Below are 17,550 nucleotides of genomic sequence, written 5' to 3'. Positions count from 1 at the left end.
ATATATTGGAGATTTAAGTATAAAATGAGAGGGAAATTAGTACTGTTCATTTTTAGGATTCTTTATTTAATGAAGTAAAGGGGAATAAGGGAGAGGGTGAGGTAAACGAAGGAAGGGAAGTGAGGTAAAAATAAAATGTAAGAGAAAAAAGGGACACAAACCTTTGGGAAATAAGGAGGAAGAAGGGGATTAAGGGGAGGGGAGGGGAGGGGACAAAGAATCCAGATGTGTTATGCACAGATGCAAATTCCTTATGATGAATGTGATCTCTATGTACATTTAACAAATACTAATAAAGTAACTTTTAGAATAAAGGAGAAAAAATCCAATGAAAATCACTTCATTTTTGTTACAATAAAATATACAGTGCCTTGAATATATTCTGTTGTAGCAATATAGGAAAAATGACTGTCTTCTCAATACCTGATTTACTAGGCTGCTTCTGTAAAGTTTGGTACTGGTGTATATCTTCATATAAACATCAAGTGATTGCTGAGAAGGTTGCTTCTGAAGAGGTATTTTGGCATGAATAAGCAGGAGAATCCGGAATAATCATGGTTTCATTCCTAGAAGCTTAACCATTGCATGTGATACTATGGTACACTGTCAGCTTCTGGAGCCAGCTTGACCTGATATGGTCTAGGCAGACTACATCGGGGGCCATGCAGAACAAGTAAATGCACAATTTTGTGTGTATCAGAAGCATGAAATCAGGGATGTAGCCAAACATAGTTTTGGGGTAAGAAACAAGTTGGATAAAAACATGCAGCTGTTTACAAACACTCCCCATATTATTTAATTCCATATTTTGGCATATAGTTTTTTGCATAATACAACTTGCTTATTAAAAAAGAAAAGTATAATAAAGTTCCTAAAACAGGTATGGATACATGAAAGCAATAGGGATGTAGCAAAGATTTTTAAAAACACATTTGGAGATGTAGTTCCCAGGTATACATGATATTTGAAATTAGAAGAGTTCCTTGAGGTGTCAGGAGGTCACACTCCATGTCATATATCCTAGGGTGCAGACTATTGGCACTTGATACTTTAAAATGTGATTTCCATCATACAAGGGTACAGTAAGCACAAAGACTTCAATATAAATGCAATAATTGTGATTTAGAATATAACATTGATGTAATTATGAATGATGGAATGGAAGAATTTTGATAAAAATCTAGAATGTTCATTTTTAGAAATGATATAACTTTCAAATAATTTGAAGGGCTTTGGAAATTTACATATTTTAATATAACTAGTTTAAAATTATGATCTGAAACTCAGAATAGTAATCTAAGAACAAAGAAGAAAATTCAAAATGTAGAAAACTTTATACACTTTAAAAATTATGAGAGTTTTCATTCAAATCTGTAATTTTTCAATCAGAAAAATTAGGCTACATTGATAGCTGAAAAATTAAACTTTTACAGTCATATGCAAGGAAATACATAAAGTAGATACCAAGTGCACACATGTGTTTCAAGCCCAGCTATGTCTCCAACTGACTACTTATTTGATGTAGGACCCTGAGCAAGTTACTCCTCTTTGCTGAACCTCGATGTTTTCTTATTTTTAAACTGGTGGTAATGCTAATGCCCATATTACAGGCTTCCGGCGTGAGTTATGTGACTAGAATAAATGTATCTCCCTTTCCACGGTGTGTGGTGCATTTGTGCTTGTGCATCAGTGGGAGCCATTTTTTATAAAAATAAAAGCGGTTGGTAAAATTTGAATAAGTAACTAAAATCGGGAGAAATAACTAACAATGACACATTCACACACATACCCTATGATTGTGTGATTTCATAATTAATTCAATTTATCCTTGATGCAATATGCCATTTAACTGATGCTGTCTGGAGATGTTAAATCAATCCGTGTATATAAATTGTCAGTGAATTCCACTAAATATATAAAAATGTTTTCATCAGAGGGAAATTTGAAACTCAAAAACCACTAAAGGCACAGTAATAGAATTCCATACATATGAACTACTAAAGTAATTTCTCCATCAAGAGAAATAATAAAATAGAACATCCATGTTAGCTGGAAGAAATAAACCATTTTTATAAATTCTCAAAAGAGTAGTTTAGGTTCTGTGGCAAAGCATAAATCAAGTTGAAAATTACTGGATTTGTTTTATGGGTTGAAGAATCTTTGTCACTTCAATTCTTTTTTTTTTTTTTTCCAGTACCGGAAATTGAACTCACGACCTTGCGCTTGCCAGGCAGGCGCTATGCCACTGCGCTATATCCCCAGCCCCTGTCACTTCAATTCTTTTTGATATACTTTTCAATGAAGATAAAAAAGTGAGGATATCTATGATTGAAAGACTGTTAGATGTATAACCAGGGAATTGCAAGCCATTTAGCTTACCATGCACTAACATGCCAAAAATATATGAATGTTAGAACACTTTTTTTTTTTGGCTTGAAAAACTTCAAATTACAATAATCACTTTTCTGTACAAGTGATTTTAAATATCATCTGTTAGATCCTTACTGAGTCATGTACTATGTAAAACATGAAGCATATTTTCAAGAAGTGAATTCACTAATAGCATTCCAATGTATCAATATATGGTCAAGATCTTGAAAGTATGGATATAAATGTGCCATGAAGTTCTTTTATCTTGGAAGCTATTAGGAATTTTAAAATAATATATTTTTATTAATTATACATCATGTTTATACAATTCAGTATATAGGAGATGTCTTGAAAATCTAGAAGAGAGTATATCAGTACGTGCTAAGTCAAAATTTGATGGAGTTATCAAATACAACATTAAAATATGCTTTTCATCCCTTAAATTCCAATGTGAAGGCATACAAACTATGTTTATAAAATAAAATCACGTCAGTTTTCCACATAAATTGAAATCTATTTTAACACAGCAGTTGTGAGTACATTTCACTGTGAACTACCTGCATTTCTCTGGATTGTTTCTACATTATTAATCTAAGACACTTGAGTCAGGATTTGATCAAAAAAGGACATGATTAAGATTTGTTCCTCTCTTGCATTTTAACTGTCAAACAAGATTTCGTGCATTTCAAACCCAGTTAATTTATTTGGAAAAAGTGACCTTCCCAGTGCCCTTTTTCAAATACAGGATGCTGAGCTCTGTTTAGCCTTAGCAGAGAAAGCTATGACAACAGCTACTTTTAAACCTATTTTCTGATTCAAATTTAGTAGATCTAATAAAAACTACCTCAGGCTTTGCAGCTGCATCCATTTGTACATGCAAATTCAGTAATTGCTTATATAAATTGAGTAAACTATACAGGAAAACAAGCTGTTAAATGTTCAATTAATCAGTTTAGGCAAAAAATATCTCCCAATGTTCTTGCTACCAGCGAACACTTTTGTAGATCATTCATATAAGCTGGAAAATAATCTAATATTTCATCAACACGTGCAACAAGGCTTATTTATTTCTTGTGGCTTGGCTTTGCTTCATTCATCTCTTCAAAACTATTTTCTACATCGTATGTGTCAGACGTAGAGATTCTGTGATGAAGAAGACAGGTGCCACTGTCTGTTTCTGCTGTGTTCATTTTAAACACTGAATAACCGTGTAGATATACACAAAAATTATTTACCCTGGCTTTGTTTCCACAACCTCCTTCCACTGCAGTCTTCAAAGGCAGGCAGAATGACCCTGTAGAATCAGTGCAATGTTGAGATCCAGCTCCTAATCTCTTCCATTAGAATTTGAGCAATACAACACCCTCAATTCCTCAATTCCTCAGTGATGCTGCTGATGCACGGTCTGGGCTGGGCATCAAGGGACTACGACAGTGGGTGCTGGCTCCCACACTTGCTCAGGTGACTTCTAGGCTTAGGGTGCACAGCGGAAGGCACTGTCAGCGAAGATGGGCAGGTCAGGTGGGTGACAGCCTGGCACGTAGGAAACGAGAGAGGCTCATGTGAACAAAAGCTTTTAAATGAACCATTTTTAAAAATTTTCTTTGAAAGTAAGTATGGAGATTTAACCCATCATCTTCACCACTGGAAACAACAGCAGCTCCTGTATTCTGCTTCCTGGTGGAAGAAACTCTCCCTAGTGCTTCTCTACACTTTCCTAAAAATTCTTTTCACTGCCCAAGTCTGGTGTCTGTGAAAACTGAGCTCCAGCGTGGTTAAGTAATTTTCCCAATTTCATAACACCCATAAGTAGCAGAGCTACAATTCTCAGCCAATTCTGTGTAATCCAGAGTCGTGCTATGTAAAACCCTGCCTTTATTACTCGGCAATCCTGCTTCCGTATCTTGATTCAGTTACCGGTTTGGTAAGAGAAGGCACATTACGCAGAAAAATGAAGGAGCAATGATTCTACCCGGGGATATTTTTAAAAATATCAACATTTGGTATAATGCATGCTTCATAAAATGATGACCTATTCAAAAATTTGGACTTGTACAATTCTCAGATTTAATGAAGATATAGTGCAATGGGTATAACATTCTGTAAAAGTTTATAGCAATACGTATGTACATCAGAAAAAATGCCTTGTTACTATTCAATTTTTTTTTTTTTTTTTTTGGTTTTGGTTTTTCTCTGGTACCGGGAACCGAACTCACGACCTGCCTTGTTACTATTCAAAATGTGGATTTAGATATGTGGTTTTAAAAACCCTTTCTAACTGAAGGGGTAATCTGTTCGTAGCACAGCATTAGCGCCACGAAGTTATGAGAGTTACTTTTTATCATCTACTTTTAAGAACTGAAGAGACTTTCTTTTACTAAATTCAAATATACGATACGGAAAGCAAATGGTGTTCTGATCTTTTCTTCTCCTGTGCACATAGCCTGCACAAAACAAGCGGAAAGTTTGTGTGAGTGCAATCGTGTTCCTCACCCACATGGAACGGCACTGCGGCATGACTGCCGAGTAACCCCTGGGCAGTATCTCTGGGAACGTACTCTGGGGAGAGATCTTGTTTTCCTGCAGTTTTCAGGGTGATAGCTGAAGACGTTTGCTTTAAGTCTCAACTTTACACGACGATGAAGACATAGACAACAGAGGGTTTTTTCCCAGTGGGCAGGGATGATGCACTGTTGTTTGAAAACCTCGAAGTGCTGGCCTGGGGAAGTGCAGAGTATGAGATGCAGTAAATTTTACAAGTGGGGAAAGTGTTGACCTCTGCATTTAGCTAAAACTAAGTTGCAGAACTCAAAGGCGGCGAATTTTGACTCATTAGTGACAAACTGCTGCTTCAGGGCTGCCGACGAAGGCGTCACCTCTCTGCTGTGAATGTGGGCGCACTGGGCACTTGATGAAAGTGGGTGCAGATGTGGGAAGGGGCCGCAGCAACAGCAGAGGGGCGGCATTGGGTAATTTAAAGACCCTTTCCAATGTATGGGTTGTTGTAGTCAAGGGAATAGATTTAATATAGAACATATAATTTACCAGACTCTTTTATAATATTTGCCAAAAAATTCAAATGCAGAAGAGTGCAGGAGAGCTGTCTATGCACTACAGACCCAAAGAATCCAGCTGAGGGCCCGGATCATAGGGCAGTGTCCTGCATGAGTCCAGCTGAAGACCCAGAGCCCATAGCAGTGTCCTTCACGAGACTAGCTGGAGGCCCAGACCCCATGACAATGTCTCATCCAAGTCTGTACCAAGGATCTGCACTGGGAAGGCCCAAAGGTCAGTGGTGGAAGCTAGAAAGTCGGCACCAGAGGGAAGAAGGACCTGTGTCACCAGGCTGAGGGATCTGTACTGGAGCCAGGAATAGATGCTCAAGGATAGGACTAGAGCTCCTTGAGAAGAACCATACCCATCCTCAGTGACAGCGAGGACCTGTGTGCCTCTGATGACAACATCAGGAAAACCAGTGTTACAAGCTTCTGCAGGAGAATCATCAACACACCATGTCCCCTCCAGGTCTCTTTTCATGCTGATGGCAACAATCCTCAGGTGGGCCTTCTACACCCAGGACCAAGCTGCATTAGTTCAGCTGGGTGTTACAAGTTCGTCATTGGTTAATGTAGCACACAAATCAAAGCACTCTCATCCTTAGCCTGAGAACAAAACTTCCTTGTAGGAAATGTCATATGTAATGGTTAAAATTTTTCCTTCATAATAAGAAATGAGGTTATTTGTGTAGATACTTTCACCTTTACTTTTATTCAATATTGTACAAATAACTAAAGGAATAATATATATATATATATATATATATATATATGCACGCGCACATATATATATAGAGCTTGGAAAGGTGACATAAAACGGTCACTACTGAAGGATAATTTTCAAAGAAAATCCCAAGATTCTGTAAAGGTGCAAATGAAATAAATGCAAAACCTAAGGAAATGAACTCAAACTAACAGCATTTCTGTATATTAGCAATAAAAATTAGAGATTAAAATTAACCAAATACATTGATAATATCATCAAAACTATGCTAAAGTTAGGGATAAGATTAAATATATATGTAAACTTTCTCAGTTTGCTACAGATTATAATATACATCTATAATAATGTAAGAAATTCAAATAAACTTCTTAAGAAGAAACATATACACCGTTTACGGACATAAAAGTTCAATAAAGTAAAATAGTCAGTTCTCCCAAAACTAATCAGCAGATTCAACACATCACATTTTCATCAACCAGCTTGTGTTAAAAGTTGCATGTTCTTTCCAAAATGTATATAAACAGCGAAAAATTTGAATTAGCCAAAATGATTTTGAAAAACAAAATTACCTCATTTCAAGATTTTCAATAGAAGTACAGCAATCTAGATATTATATTGGTATAATTATTGATACACTGTAGATAGATTAATGAGCAAGATAGAAACTGACCTTCAATGATTTCTGATAATTGAGCCAACGTACCTCAATCAAAATATATAAAATGAATAGTCCTGCGACAATTGGACGTTCATATGTAGAAAAGTAAACTATGACTGAAAACATACACTTATAATCATGAAATAAAAATTGATAAATTATAATTAAAAATATTTGCTTTTTAAAAAAAATATTGTAAGCTAAATGAAAAGACACACGTTTTGCGAAAAATTATTTGAAAACCACATATTTTAAAGGGATCTATCCTACCTCCTAGTTTAAATTAAATTAACCCTTTCAGGTTTTACACTACTGAGACAATGCAGTGCTTGCGCATGCAGGTTTGATTTATTTCACTTCTGAGTATGGTCTGAAATGATAGGAAAACACTCAAGTGTAAAGGGCAACTGGGATGTGGGAAAAGAAGGGAAAGAAGGAGAAATTTTGTGTGTATGTATATACAGGATAGTTAACATAGTTGATCTACTGCCTTCTATTTCTTTGCGAAAGAAACTGTTAATGAGGCCCTGATTGATCAATATTGCATGTCTCTGTCAGTTTTCATGAGAAACCACTTTGAAGATATCAATATGTAATGCAACACGCATTGTTAATTTCCTACCACTTTGTTTGTAACTCTGTATTGTCTGGACTGTTCTTTTGCTATTTGGTAAAAGGTTGTCTGTCTGTTAAAAAATAAATAAATAAAGGGATTTATAACAAAAATACACAGTTCTTCAAGTTCAATAATAAGAAGTTAAGTAATCCAGTATATTGTGGGAGAAGTTAGAACATTTATTAAAGAAAGGTGGCTGCTAAGCACATGCAAAGATGTTTAATCTTGTTAATAATCGATGAAACACAAATTAGAAACACAGCGTAAATGGGAATGGTGACACATGCCTGTAATCCAAGCATTCAGGAGGACTGAGACAGGAGGATCACAAATTTGCATCCAGCCTGGGCTCCTCAAGAATTTAGCAAGACTTTGCTGGGGATTAAGCAAGAAATCCCCAAGTTCAGGTCCTCGTTCTGCAAAATAAATACCCACGTTACACTTTTATTAGAATGAATAAAATACACAGAGGAATTAAAACCCATTCATATTCAACATCTGCTTAGGTGTGGAGAACTGGAACACCTAGTGTTGTTACAAATGCAGTGTTACCAGCATTTTTGGAAATGGTTTGGCAGTTTGGAAATGATTTGGCAGTTTCTTATATAATTAAATGCACATTTATCATAAGAGCTAGCCATTCCACTCTAGTAGAATGAAACATATAATGAAATTAATGTTAAATATTAATTTTCATTAAGGGGAATGAAAAGAAAGTCACCTGCTTTAGTAATACTTGCTGCAAAACAGGGTGGGGAACTGACAGCAGAGTTCTGAATAGATTAACAATCCGTGGTGCAGCCATATGGTGCAAAAGGACCAGGAACAAAGTTGATTCATGTCATAGTCTCAAAGTCACTACTTTAAGTTAAAGAAGCCCGGTACAGTGGCTCTATATGTATATTTCAGTGAGAGATTGTTCTGAAAAGGTAAAATTATAGGCTAGAAAGCAGGTCAGTGTTTCTGAGACACTGTGAGTGAGCAGAGGAGATGACTGCACGTGGAAATGAAGGAGGTCCTCGGGGGACAGAAAAGTGGCATCGCTTGATTTTTGGTGTGGTAAAGTCTTTAAATGCACTGTCAAAGCTCGTTAACAATACAGTTAAAAAGACTGAATTTTGCCATTTCTTAATTACTTCTTTAACAAACAGATTAAAGGAGAATTAAATTAAAATGAAAAGGAAAATGGAAAGGTGCAATGTGATGAATGGATTACAAAACAAGAGTCAGTGTTGTAGCAGTGGGAAGGTCACCGGTGGTACCACAGCGTGGGGAGTCACTCCTGCTTCTAGTTTGACTAAAGTAGTTAGGCTGTGCGATGCTGCTGCAGCCGTCCCTGGAACCTGGGGCCGGTGTTGTCCTACACACCTCAGAGCAGAGCCTCACACGTGCACACCCCGCACTTCAATATCATGGGCCGCAGAACGTCGGCTCAGTTTCAGCAGCGTTTTCCTGTCTACCTCCTTCTCCATCCCTGGACCAGTAATCCTATAAACACGTACTGAGCAGAAAGGCTGAAGCCTGTTTCTCGTGGTACACATGGGAATGTTCCTCTGTGGAGGCCTTAAGGCCTCTCCCTCTCTGATTTTTTAGGAAGAGAAAGTTTTCTTTTGTGGTTACTGACACTCTCTCTAGGGTCAAAGGAATAGAAAATCTGATGTCTTCTTGCCCACAAGAACTTTAGATTTTTTGACAATAAAGATAAAAATCAAGTCAGTTAAACATATGGGAAAATTCTTTTATCAGCTATTTCTTTAAACAGTACTAGTTGGTAAGAACGGACCTTAAACTTCAACTTTAAAAAATGGAAATAGAATGAAAAAAGTGAAGAAATTATTTTCTGTTTTAAGTATTTTGCTCTTTTTTAATGTTAAAATTCTTCAAAAATAAAATAAATAATAGGCCCTACTTTTTATTAGTATATATTTGCCATACATAGTGACTATATTCATCATGGGAATATATATATATATATATATATGAAGAATATATATATTTTAATATATATTTCAATATATATGATATATGTTTGATCATTTTGACTTCTCATTTCTTTTCCCACCTTCCTGTCTCCCCTTGTCCCCAGATCCTCTTCCTATCTCCGAAATTTACCTCCTTCCTGCAAGATAAACTGCAGCACCCGGGTGCGTGCTTGCATTCATTGTAAGCACTCCTTGCCCTGTGAATGCGGCTGTATGAAGTTTAGTTTGGTTGACATCCACGTCAGACATTTCTTTTACTGGAGAAATTAGACATCTAAATGAGAACGGCCAGAGAAACAGTACCTGGAGAAAGTGATGTGTTAGTGGAGAGCTAACCTGGAGAAAGTGATGTGTTAGCGGAGAGCTAACCATTCATAAAACAGTGGAAATAACAGTCTCTTCGTTTGGAGAATACAGGTCGTGTTATTACACACAGAGCAACTGAATCGAATCTCACAGGACTAGCAGGTATTTGGCATGGAGGAGCGTGTAGAAGAGCAGGCAGCGTGTGGAGGATGGGCAGTGGTGACTCTGGCAGAGATCGGTGGCGCTGGTCTTTCTCTGCACTCGCAATCCAAGGATTCAGGCCAGTGGCGCAGGTGGCCAGCGATGCACTCAGTGTACACATGCAATGACAAGGGCAGCCCAGCCCTCCGGGACTGAATGAGAAAACAGAAACCAGTGAATTCTGAAAGCTAAAAGCTGAAAGCTTTTTCTGTGGCACAACTCTGAAGTCCTGGCTTACTCTTACAGGAAATCAGCTGTACAAGGGATTTCCTCTGAGAGTCTCTTAATTGTTTTGCAGGCCTAAACATACCCACAGTGTTGTCAGGAATTGCTGTGGATGGCCAACTCCATTCTGCTAAACAAAACCAGTAATTTGGAAAAATTACATCCCTTGATGGCATCATCAGTACTACAAGTACAACCTCCCTACTAAACGTTAAAACAGACGCAAAAAATTCCGGCAGCACACAAGCCAAAGAAAGCCTCTTTTGCAACATTTACATAGTAGGATGTCACCATTTTGGAAGGAAGAGAGAATATACTGAATAAATATTTGATGATTTAACCTAGACAGTGGTGTCTTAGAAGACTACAGAACTTGCTTTTGAATAGTTATTGTGAAAAAAGGGATATATTTTGCTTCACAGTTTTAACCACATTTAAATACTATGTAGCAACGTACACAACAACTTTCTCTGAATAGCTGGTTTGTCACAAAACATGTATTTATGAGTGTGTGGCTCATCTTGCCAGGGACTTGTATAAACACAGGTGTGTGGACACATTGGAGTTCTAAAATTTAAAATAGGATTGTGAATGTTACGTTGGCCTTGTTTGTTTTATTTCTTTGCTTTTTTCCATCCCACTCTCTTTGGTAGGATCTGGAGTTTTGCAAGTTTTAGACAGGAATCACGTTAAGTCAAAACTTCTTCTAATTGCCCCATTCTTGATATTATTTATTGTGGAAAAATATTCCTAGCTGACACCTTTTCTCCCTCAGCATAATGAAGTGTCATGAAGTTACATTGATAATCAGATGAACGAACGTTCCCTATGGGTTCATGGGAAGCTGCGCCTTCCTCATCAGGGGCAGAAGAGAATGAAAACACCTTATTCTGACGAAGCTTTACTTGCCTATCATAATTAGCCTGCTTTAAAATAACAATGACATACACTGCATCCTTTCTTCCTTTTATTCTCTAAAAGTGTATGGCATGAGGATTCTCATAGTATTAGCACAGTTTCTATACTATTGCTCAAGCAAATGTGCTTATAAGTATTTAACAGAACAGAAGTTTAGTAAAGGGCTCAAAAAATTGCAGATTGTCTTTGGCCAGTGACGTAGGTCAAGTCTGCCCTCTGTCGCCACATGGGCTAAACCTCTGTGACTGGCTTTCAAATATTTAAACTCAGGAGTTATGTTCCACCCCAGCGTATTTAAAACTGCAGGCATTTTTTTCAAATGATATGATCAATATTCATCTGTTCTTATGACACTACATTATGCTTGTCATATTGTAAGCACATTCTGCTACACTAATGCTCCTCTTTTCAAAATGGTATGGGGTGAAAAAAATAAAACTATTTCAGGTTAAGCTGTTGGGAGAAGGTGACCATTCTGTACCATAATGCTCATGACCTCACAGTCTGTGGCTCATTTTCCTGCCATTTACAAAGGCTCGCCTTCATTTAGAAAGAGAAGGTGGTAAATCTTGCTGCTTAAGTTAAGCAGATGTTGGTTTTGGAGAAGAAACACTAGAGGTGCTAGCTCTCAGAGTTGTTCTGAATCTCGAAGTTGCCATTTGAGTCAGTCATTGCAAATGTCTGGTCAGAAAGCAGCTACTTTTCTTGTCCTCCTCCTTGTCTAATGATCATATGACAATTGAAGTTTTTATTAGATTCCATATACAAGCTGGAATCACAGCAGGGTCACCCCTGGGAAACATTTATATGAAACATTACTGTATTGTGTGGAGGTTAGAATGAGTATTAATTTCTTCACTTCTGTGCTATTCATGAAAAGGAAATTGGTCATCCCATTTTGAAATCTCAACCTGAAAATGAAAAACACAGTTCAGTACCAAACCAGAAATAGTAAGACCTAAGGTCAAATGAAGTTACTAATTTCATGGAATCTACATTTGAACTGTAGATCATAACTCCACCACTCATTCCTTCTTTATATTTAACTAGCTCAGTGGAACTAATTACCTCTGCTGGGTTTAGTGAAATTGGCACAGTTCTTGTACTGTATGATGGGATTTCAAAGTTCTTCTACTTACATAAATTTCTTCAGTTTTTGAAATGAAATAACGATTCAACCCCATATGTCCATTTTAATCTGAGTCCTTGCAACAGAAGAAACTATAGATTTAAGCAATAACGTAGTTTGTATACATTGAAATATATCAATAAAAGTAAGTTTGAAATGGAAAATTGTCATTTTTAAAGAATTATGTGAAATTCATTATATGAGTGAAACCAAGTATAGTAGTCAGATAGCAACTTTTGAGGACAATAGTTTCAAAAAATAAATTTATATTTAAAAATTTCATGCAAAAGATAAAGTTTATAGGTTATATTTTAGGAGACCAAGTGATCTGAAGCTAGCTAGAGATATATTTGGTCCTTAGCTGGATATGGAATTTGCTGATATCTCAGCCCCCTGACCCCTGTCCCTATCTGTAGGAGAGCCACACCCATAATACTTAAATGCTCCAATGTGGTTTTTTTTTATTTTTTTTTTTTTTATTTTTTATTTTTTTGGTTTTTCTCCGGTACCGGGAACCGAACTCACGACCTTGCGCTTGCCAGGCAGGCGCTTTTGCCGCTGAGCTAAATCCCCAGCCCCTGCTCCAATGTGGTTTTAATGATGTCATTTGCTTCTAGAGCTGCACAATTGATAAGTTAAGTAAAACAAGGCCAATTCAAAATAAACTCATGGGGGCAACCCACTCAGACCCCTCTTCTATCTCTGTCTTGGACAGAAGCTTTCTTTCCCTCAATAAACATATTCTGCTCTTAAAAAAAATTTAAAAAAAATAAACTCATGATCCTATCATGCAATGGTTTACATGGTCAGAAGTTTTATAGCATTTCTCTAAAATCAGAAGGAGACCCAGTTAGAGGATTAAATATGAAGGAAGATATAGACTATTCCTGATCTTGCAGGCATGAGCCAGATTCATAAGTGATGCAACTTCATTCAGCACTACATCTGTCTTTTAAATCACATGCATTCTCTGCCTGAATTGGAAAGCAAGCTGTTTCCGCATTCAAACTAAGGAATATTTGCACCACAAATCCACCTCCGCTTGAGTACTTTTATTTTATCATTACAAATGATGTTTCATGATTTCTCCCTCCATTTGCACTAAGTAAAAATATTGCTAATGGATACTACTACTTACAGAACCATTTGCTGCTGTTATTGTACCTAAAAGTTAACACACTGGGCTTTTGATTACTACAAATCAGGCAGAGCACTAATGACTTTTCATGCGACGATGAATAACAAACTGTTATTCTACTTACTTTGTAGTTAAGAATATTGAGGCTAGGAGATATAAGTTAATTGCCCAGGGCATCTAATTTTTAAGTATGATAGAACATACTTTGGAAACCTAGTTTTGACTTTAGAACTGTTAATCATGCTGGTATTCTGCCTTTCAGATAGCACAATCCCTTGCTTTTCTAGAAATAGCCAACTATCTCAGCGAAATGTAACAATCAAATAAATCAAAAAGCTACCATGTGTATTCCAAATGCTTGGTCTCATCATAAAGAATGCATCTGTACATAAGCAGTGCTGACTGTAGGGTCAAAGCACTTGGCCACTCACACAGAACCTGGTTCTAAACTGTCATGTGCACTAATAAAGCTGGGAGCGACAGTGTCTTTAGGGAGAAATGCGTGCAGCAGCAGCTAACAAGTAAGAATTTATCTGATTCATAAAACTGGCACCTGCAGCCTGAGATCCCCGAGCCAGTGTTACATGAATGTTTTCACAATAATGAAATCTACGAAGCTGTAAATCATGCCGGTGAGTTACAGCCCCGTGTCCTGTGCCCCTGCCCGGTCCTCACTGCTTGTTGCACTGTCTCTTGGTCAAGAGGGCGAGCAGAGACTGATGGGACCTCAAGGCAGTGCGAGTGCCGGAAGAACGGGCAGGTGGCCAGGAGACACTGCAGCTGGGAAGCTGAGGGACTGGAGGACTGGGCAGGGGAGCAGCTCTTAGCTCTGTTTTGTCTCAGAGACAGAATACAGAAATTTGAATGGTTTCTCAAACTTCTCCCAGTTGACAATTAGATGCTAGACTTGTAAACGTTTGCTTCTCTCCCAATTTAACTTTAACATCAAGTGCATTTAATGAAAAAGAGAATGTATATCCATTGCTGGTTAATTCCATGCATTCATCCACTAAGTTTTCAGAGCAAAAATTAAGGCCTGATTTCGCTTTTTCAAAATACTATTTTTCTTTTAGAAGATCAACAAACCCACTTACTCTCAGCAGTGATTTCAGTGCCATCCCATAATTTCTGAGCATATGCTTCTGTAGTCCTCGTCCCAGTCCTTTTGAACAGTGACATCTTGCAGTCCCTTTTTCCACTTACTGAAGTGAACAGGTATGTTGAACCCCTATGAGTCAATGCAAGCAGGGATTTATTTGTTTTGTGTAAATAAAATCTACTTTTTTACTCTTAGCCACGTCTCTCACTGAGATGCAAAATTTTCCTCATAAAGTGCTTGAAACAAGAAGCTTTCTGGTAGAAAACTGATATGACAGGAATGAATGCTGTATGGAAACGTTCTTCCTAGAAAACCTTGTCCTTTATGTGTAGCACATAAAACTACTTTAACTATCAACACATAGGAAAAGCTAAATCATTTTGAAAAGTCATGAGATTTGTTTCAGAGCAGTAAAACGTTTTGTAAGTATAACAGAATTAGGAGAAACAAAAGAATAATGTCATTGAAAGCCAAATATCAAGTACTCAGAAGTGACAGTGGTTAATGTTATTTTATGTTTAATAAACACAAAATACTACAAAGTTAGATTCTTCTATATTGTGTACTATTTCATAGTTTACCCTCAAAAACAAAGAAAATTCACTTTGATCTGTGATCCATATGTAAGCTAGGGATGATCTATCTGTCTATTTATCTATTTATATCTATCTATCTATCTACCTACCTACCTACCTATCATCTATCTGTCTATCCATGGACTTCTTGGGTCATATTTATCAGCTGTATTTAGAGCTGTATTTAGAGCATCTGTATGACCGAAAAAATACTACTTTGATCACCAAAGTGATTAAATCAAAACACTTCAGACGTTTGAAAATTTCACCAAAGTTCAGACAGTTTAACAAGAAGCGTCTGATGAAATGGTTATTGAAGGACTTTGGTTCAACTTTTGGTTAATCCCTTTATTAAAAAGAGTAAGGTGCTTATGCTTCCAAGTCATCAGTCACTGGTAAACAAATAATAAAGATACTCATGATTTTTTCCTATTTTTCTCTTCTGGGAAAACCGCATGAATGGGAAGATGTGAGGTGAAAAGCTGCAAATGCTGTGTCAGTGTAAGGTAGTCTACCCGTCATCTCCCCCTGGGAAGGTGCGATTTTCTAACATCTATACTCTAAGGCGGGTATTCGGTACACTCATTTCTGATTCTGCTCTTGTGAGTGGCAGAGGATGTTCTTGTTATAATAATTCATTGAGGAGTGAAGAACTTTGTCACTTTCATCTCTCCTCTGCTTGGTGCTTCTAAGTCCCATGCAGATGAAAACTATTCAATAAATATTTGTTTATTGAACCAAGAGGGGAATGAAAGATAACTAAAATTACCTTGAAGCCAGTGCTATGTGGTGCCAGAGGCATTCTCAGACTGCTGAACCAGAAAGGTCTCTGCAACTGTACTTAAAGATAGGCTATGGGAGGGAAACAATCCCTCAGAGTTTTATTTTAAGAGAGAGAAGGATCACATTTCTTCACCGTTCATCTCTTTCTTATCTCAGGTCACTCTGCAACTCCCACTGCACCCGTCCATTCCCCGTGAGCATTTCTGCCCTCGCTGATCTATTCCCCTTAATCGCTTCCATCCTGAGGAATGCTTCATAGCTTCACTGATATTTTTGAGGAACTATAAAGATCTTGACATATCAGTAACCTTGATTCTTTCTTCAATGCATACTCTATTTGTAATACTAATGTGAAAGTAAACTGAATATTATATTTTATAACACTACATACACTGCAGCTACAGTGCCATGACTGCTTGGGAGTAGCTTTGGCATGTGTATTTCAGAGAGCTTTATGCTTTTGGATGTATTATGATAGATTCCATTGTTTACGTGTTCAAACTCTTCTGTCACGTTTAGTACTGATGAACAGAGCATGAGTTTTGTTCCTTCTTCTATTTCTGATTTCATATTGTAGGTCCCTATTTACCCCAGACAGAACTGAAGTGCTATGAAGTCCTCTTGCAGAGGCTCAGAAACTGATTTTGTAAAACAGACCAATGTAAAAACAAAAATATCCTATTATATCTTCCTTACTCCTTTTCTAGGTAATATAATGGCATTTGAATCATGTGATTTATAAAATGAAATTTTTAAAGGATCAGTTTTGTGCATGTATATGCATTTATCCACAGTCTAAAAAAAATCAATGCTTATCCTAAACAGCAACAGTAATTCTAGGGGATATAAGTAATTGTTTTATATAGAACAACTTTCTTCTGGCCTGCAACATTTAATCATGACATAAAATGTCCCTGTTCTACTAATCCCCAAATTCTCCTATGATTACTTTATTAATCATCTGATTAACACATCAGTTTATCCTGTGGTTGTTGAAAACCTTTTTCAAGTCTCATTTCATCATGATTCATGTGCAAGAAAACTGCAATTAACTGTAACTGAATTATCAAGATTCAATTTCCTTTCTAAGTACGACTTTTTGGAACAGAAGGATTTAAAAAACAAATTCATACCAGGAGCATATTCATAAATACAAATTTTTATTTAATGAAGTTACATCTAAGGAAGTCTCCCCTGAAAAATCATGTCTTACCTCAAATAGTCAAGTACACATTTAGTTTTATTCATTAAAATTTTCTAGGAAGAATCAATCATGAACACTGGTTTAGCAACACAGTAAATATTTAAGTTACGTCAAAGCTTCATTCTTTCTAGACTACTAATTACAGGCATAGAGAAATTCACAAAATAAACAGAGAATTATTGGTAACTGTACATAACAGGCCACCATTTCTTTGTGTCAGATGACAAAGACAATGACAGTTTATTCTTCTTCAATCTGAAGTGACATTGCTGCGGGAGAGAGCACATTAACTATTTCACCTGTCTCAGGGATGCCGGTAACAAACAACCCACGTCTCGCTGAATCAGAACTACGTCTGAACCGTGTCTTCCTTTGTCTTTACCCTGGAAAGAAGGTCAACAAAGGTGAACCCCACACATCACTTCATCCATCCCATTTCACAGGGGGAGACAAGGCATCACCCTCACTGCTGAGTTTACTAGAGTGAAACTCTTTGTTCTGATCTTCTCAGTGTTAGGGAAGGGAACTAAAGTACTTAGCAAACAATATCAAGGGTGATGTAGGGT

Source organism: Chinchilla lanigera, unplaced genomic scaffold (assembly GCF_000276665.1).
Source record: "Chinchilla lanigera isolate Chin_1 unplaced genomic scaffold, ChiLan1.0 scaffold00020, whole genome shotgun sequence".
Classification (NCBI taxonomy): Eukaryota; Metazoa; Chordata; class Mammalia; order Rodentia; family Chinchillidae; genus Chinchilla; species Chinchilla lanigera.
The sequence above is the reverse complement of the archived record's forward strand: the minus strand, read 5'-3'. Positions refer to the sequence as shown.